The 6,000-nt window shown below is 43.7% G+C and overlaps 1 pseudogene; it reads right to left on the bottom strand.

Moving 5' to 3' along the window:
* Positions 1-765: 765 nt before the first annotated feature.
* On the bottom strand, positions 766-3,923 carry LOC103258728 (annotated as a pseudogene).
* Between the last annotated feature and the right edge of the window lie 2,077 nt (positions 3,924-6,000).

Here is a 6,000-nt window from a genome sequence, read left to right as displayed (position 1 = left end):
AGACTCCAACTTAAAAAAAAAAGAAATATCGGCAGCAAAATTGCCCTAAAACTCTCTGAAGTATGTGCAAAAAAAAATTCATTGAATTATTTTATGTGTGAGTTTTTTAAAAATAATCAAAAGGATCCTTTATTTTAAATGTTGATAGTATCATCATTTATCAAAATAATTTATAATAGATAACTGCCTCTTAAATAGTCTTATAAATGATGCCTCCTGAAGTTAAAGGTAATGTGGATTGTTTTAATTACCTCTTTAGAACACAGTAAACAAATGATAAGAGCAGTTAAAAAAAAAAACTTAACTGTCTCCTGTGAAATCTTCTAAGAAAGGAAATTATGACAAGTTCCTGATCTGATAAATGACATTCCATTAAAGGGGATTAAGAAGAGGTATAAATAAAATTGAATAGAAACATCCATTTCCTGGGTTTTATCCTGTAAAACCCAACTCTAGACTTAATATTATATTCTGGTTTCCCTCTATAAGCAAGAAATTCTAATAGCAGCTCAGAAATGAACTTAACATCTTGGGGAAGCATACTTCTTCACCGCCATCACACAGTGCTCCCATCTTGCTCAGATCTGCTCTGTCACCTCTGCCAACATGTCCAGGCTTCTCCAGGAAGACAGGGAAATGGTTAACATCTCCAAGATGGCTCCCCCTACTCACAGCTTTCCTGGCACCAACAACATTCCTTCTCAAGCACACACTTTACAGAGGAGCCAAAGCCTGGGGAATCACCGCTCCCACTGTGGTGTCCACCTAGCCCTCCAGATGCCACTGCTGTGAGGAGGAGCCATCACAGTTGCCATAGCAACAGAGCTTCTCTGATCCAGTGGGTTCACTGCTCTTAGACACTGCCCAACAGACACCTGGTAGGCCGATTATTTTTCCCAAAGGTTCACTGGTGGGATCTTCCTGAGCTGTGGTACTTTATGAGTCAGAAGGGGTCTGATGAACGAGTTTCTGACATATCCAGACAAAGGAGATTATTTAAAACTAATTCATTCTCTTCATTATAAATCCAGATCTGAATTGGGTCACTGTAGTTGCAGGCCTTAAGCATGGCCAGGCCTCCCTTCTGACTTGGACAGCCCTGGGTCACCAGACTTTTGTTGGTCTAAAGGTAATTAAAGCCCTCCACGTTAAAGGGCTTTGGGGTGTTTTGGCTCTCTGTTGATAAAAATGGGTTGCTGGGGTGTGGCCTGGGGCCCAGATATCTGCATCTCTGGGTAGATATTATCCAAGTACCATTTACAACCCAACTTCTGTCTCAATTCAGCATGTTCACTCAATTCAGCATGTTTCCATAGCTTTTGATCTTCAGCTCAGGTCTTAAGGAAAAATATTTCTCCTTGTATTCATCCAACCAGACGTGTGCCAGCCTCAAAAAGTTATATGTCATGATGTTCCAGCCTTTAGTAGATCTGTAGGGTCACCTTTTTCGGAAAATGTGTCCTACTCTAGAGCAAGGGATGAAGAAGAGGTTCCCTCCACACATCCAGATCCGAAATGATATTTCCAGATTTTCTCCTCCCAGATATCCATGCCACTGTCATATTGTCCAAGTTCATGGAAATACTGTCTGTTCATGACAAACAATCCTCCAGCCATTGTAGGTGACTTTATTGGTGCAGTGGCTCCTTCCACTCCTCCTTGCTCAGAAAAGGGGACAAGATCCCACTGGAAGTGCAGCCACCAGTTGAACCCTCCACGAACGACAGGGGATGAGCTGTAGGTGAGTGTGTCAGTGCTGATGATGTCAATCACTGGACACACCACAGTCTGCCAGTCTTCGCAGATGATGGCCAGCAAGGGCTGCAGCCACATCACATTAGCTTCACAGTGGCTGTCCAGGAACAAGGACTTCTCCTATCACGTGGGCTGCTCCAATCATTCTTCCTTGAATCAGTCCCTCATGCTTTGTATTTCATATTACTTTAAGTTTTCCAGGAAGGTATTTTTTAACATATGCATCTAGTTCTTTCAAATCATCGAAGTCACTATTGTCATCCATGAGGATGATTTCATGAAGAAGGTGCACTGGCGTGCATTCTATAACACTGTGCACCGCCCAGAGGAAGGCAGAAAAAGCTTCATTATAGAAACAGATAACAACACTAGCAACTGCCAGGTCAGTGGAGTAGGACTTTTCTTTACATGCCGCATGCCTGTGTCTGGCACATCTCTGCAGTAGCCCAAGCAGTTACTGATAAGCATGTTAAAGGCATGTTTCTGATAGCCCTGATCACTCAAATCCTCATCACCTTCATTAAAAATCATACCTTTAGTCGGGCTCGGTGGCTCAGCCTGTAATCCCACGCCTTTGGGAGGCTGAGATGAGTGGATGCCATGAGCCCACAGATTCGAGACCTGCCTGGGCAGCGAGACCTCATCTCTACAATAAATCAAAAAATCAGCCGGGTGTGGTAACGCATGCCTGTAATTCCGGCTACGTGGAAGGCTGAGGAGGAAGGATCGCCGGAGCCCAGCAGGTCGAGGCTGCCGTGGCCGAGAGCGGCCACTGCACTCCAGTCTGGGCAATAGAGTGAGACTCCAACTCAAAAAAAAAAAATCATACCTTTAGCTGGGCGTGGTAGTGAGTGCCTGTAGTTGCAGCTACTTGGAAGACCAAGGCAGATCCCCGGAGCTCAGCAGGTCGAGGCTACGGTTGCCAGGAGCAGCCATTGCACTCCAGTCTGGGTGACAGAGTGAGACTCCAACTCAAAAAAAAAAAAAAAATCATACCTAATTCAGAAGATAATTTCTGGTGGCCTTTTTCTGGGTCTTCATCACCAGTTTTGTTTCCTTTGAACTGTGGCTCTCAGACTCGACTTGGACCTCGAGTGAAACGGAGATAGAATTTTTTTGGAAATGGTCCTGGGGCCCAGACCTCTTGATCGGCACATACTTAAGTGGCTGAGTCACTTCACTGAAGTTGAAATAAACTGTCCGGATCACAGATGCAAAAATGCACCCACAACAGAAACAGCGGACGGTGACCCTTGCCCTTAGAAACCCTTCCACACACCCGCAGCACAGGAGCACGGCCTGCTGGGACCCCGGCTGCTGCGTCTTCCTCCCACCACAGCCCTGATGCGAGCCCCAGGAGCCGCAGCCGGTGGAGCTGCCTGGGGGCGCACAGCGGTCTGCGGGCTGAGCAGCCAGACATCGGGCGGGCTCCAGGCGCGGTGGCGGCCGCGGCCACGGCGCGGGCCCGGGGCCTCGCCCGGCACCCTCGCGCCCAGCCGGCGCGCGCAACAGCCGGCGCCACGTGACGGGGGCCCCGCCCCCGCCCCGTGCGCTGCTGTGACGTCACTACTGGGGGCCGTGCCTGCGTGTTTTAGTAGAGCGCCGCATCGTCGGGGAGGTGTGTTCACATCAGTAGTGAGCAATTTATTACCGACACCTTCAGATATTCATGTGGAAAGCTATGCATGGTCCTGTTTTTTTTAGGGCTTTTCGGATTGTAATTTAAAAACTGGAGAATGGCATTTGCTGGCTGGTCGACCCTGAGTGCTAGACCAACAGCCATGCTGCTTTGCCGGTGAGAACCCAGCAGGCTACCAGATCGTGTGTGTCATGCCCAGGGTTTCTGGGCAGGCATCCACCGTGGCTGACCGTGGATTCCTTGCTCTTGCGAATTCAGTCTTTTGCTAAAAATGGAGCCTTTGAGTTTCGTATCCTCCACTCACCTCGGCCTCCCAATGCGCTGGGATTACAGGCTGAGCCACCGAGCCCGGCCCTCTTTTGAAAATCATTTAAATGATGTAGGCCAAAGGGCTGAGAAGCAGCATGACCAACTTTCGGGAAATTAGTAAGCGGGGGGGTTATTTTTAGTTTTTACTCCTTACAGACATGTCCGTTTGTTCTTTAGTAGACATCGTTGGTCTTTCATTCATTTGCTGTGCTCTCTCCATCACTACAAAATGACTTTTGGATAGAGTAAGTCCTCTCTGCATGACATAACTGTGCTGATTCTTATTTTATCCAATTTTTACCGTAACTCATGAGTTATTCACTTGTTCGTGTTTTTTCTGGATGCTGAACTCTCCCCCCCAAACACACACTTTTTTGTTGTTATTTGGGATTGATTTCCTTCTGAATTTGCAGATACTGACTTTGAAAAATCTTCACACAAACAGGATTTTGTCAATATATTATATGGTGATAGCTGATGGTGTGATTTTTGTCTTTAATTGCTCTGTTAGTGCCCATTTAAAAACCATAATCTTTAGAAAGTCATGCAGTTAAGGATTACAGAATCCCGAGTTCAGAATGATTACTAAGGCTGGCCTTTACACCTCAGCCTCATGTTTGATCTTTGAAAAATCACCCAACATATAGAAGTCGTCAAATTTCTAAGGGAGCACACTAAAAATTCACTTTAACTCTTCACATAAATAAGAATTTAATATAAGACTTGTCTATTTTAAGTCTCTTCCAAGAAAATTTAGCCATTTAGTAATACCATAATTTAACTCTTATTTTTCTTCTGTACAGCAGAGACAGTATAGCATTTGTGGTTAAGATTATGAGTTATAAAGTCAGACTGCCTGGTTTCACATACTAATTATACCATTAATCTCTGTATGCCTCAGTCTCCTTATCTCAGAAATGAAGAGAATAGTTACTTCATACCGTAGTTTTGGGATCTAAATCAGATAATCCATATAAAGAGCCTAGTATGCAGGCATACCTCATCTTATTGCTATTTGTTTTATTGTGCTTCACAGATGCTATACTTTTTAACACATTAAAGGTTTGTGGCAACCTTGCTTCAAGCAAGTCTGTCAGTGCTATTTTGCCAACAGACTGTTCACTTTGTTTATGTTGTGTTTTGGGGATTCTCGCAATATTTCAAAGTATTTCATAATTATTGTGTATGTCATGGTGATCTCTGATCAGTGACCTTTCATCTTACTCATGTAATTCTTTTAAGGTACCACAGACCATACACATATAAGGTGGTGAACTTAATCAATAAATGTGTGTTTTCTGACTGCTTTATACTACCTGGCCTTTCCCCCATCTCTCTCCTTGGGCCTCTTATTCCCTAAGGCACAGCAATACGGAAATTGTGTCAATTAATAACCCTGCAATGGCGTCTACGTACTCAAGTGAAAGAGTCTCATATCTCTCACTTTAAATCAAAAGCTAGAAAAGATTAAGCTTAGCGAGAAGACATGTCAAAAGCTGAAAATGACCTCTTGCACCAGTTAGTCAAGTTGTGAAAGCAAAGGAAAAGTTATTGAAGGAAATTAAAAGTGCTATTCCAGTGAACATATGAGTGATAAGAAAACAAAACCACCTGATTTCTCACATGGAGACAGTCCAAACCATATAGTGATCTGGATAGAAGATTAAACTAGCCACAACATTCCCTTAAGCCAAAGCCTAATTGAGAGCAAGGCTCTAATTGTCTTTAAGTCTATGAAGTCTGAAAGCAGTAAGGAAGCTGCAAAAGAAAAGTTTGAAGCTAGCCAAGGCTGGTTCATGAGATTTAAGGGAGGAAGCTTTCTCCATAATATAAAAGTACAAAGTGCAGCAGCAAGTGCTGATATAGAAATTACAGCAAGTTATCCAGAAGATCTAGCTATGATCATTGATGAAAGTAACTACACTAGACAGTAGATTTTCAGTGTAGATGAAACAACCTTTTATTGGAAGAAGATGCTGCCTAGGACTTTCAAAGCTACAGAGGAAAAGTCAATGCCTGGTTTTAATGTTTCAAAGGACAGCCTGACTCTCTTGTTAGAGGATAATACACCTGGTGACTTTAAGTTGAAGCCAGTGCTCATTTACCATTCTGAAAATCTAAATGGGACAACAAAGCATACATGGCAGCACATCTGTTTACAGTTTATGGTATACTGACTAGTTTAAGCCCACTGTTGAGACCTACTGCTTAGAAAAAGATTCCTTTCAAAAATCATTTCTCCTTGACAGTATACCTCGTGTAAGTCCTCTGATGGAGATGTACAAAGAGATTAATGT

The sequence above is a fragment of the Carlito syrichta genome, unplaced genomic scaffold (assembly GCF_000164805.1).
Source record: "Carlito syrichta isolate Samal-C Ts95f unplaced genomic scaffold, Tarsius_syrichta-2.0.1 Scaffold302339, whole genome shotgun sequence".
In the NCBI taxonomy this organism is placed as follows: domain Eukaryota; kingdom Metazoa; phylum Chordata; class Mammalia; order Primates; family Tarsiidae; genus Carlito; species Carlito syrichta.
This window is presented reverse-complemented; position numbering and strand designations above follow the sequence as displayed.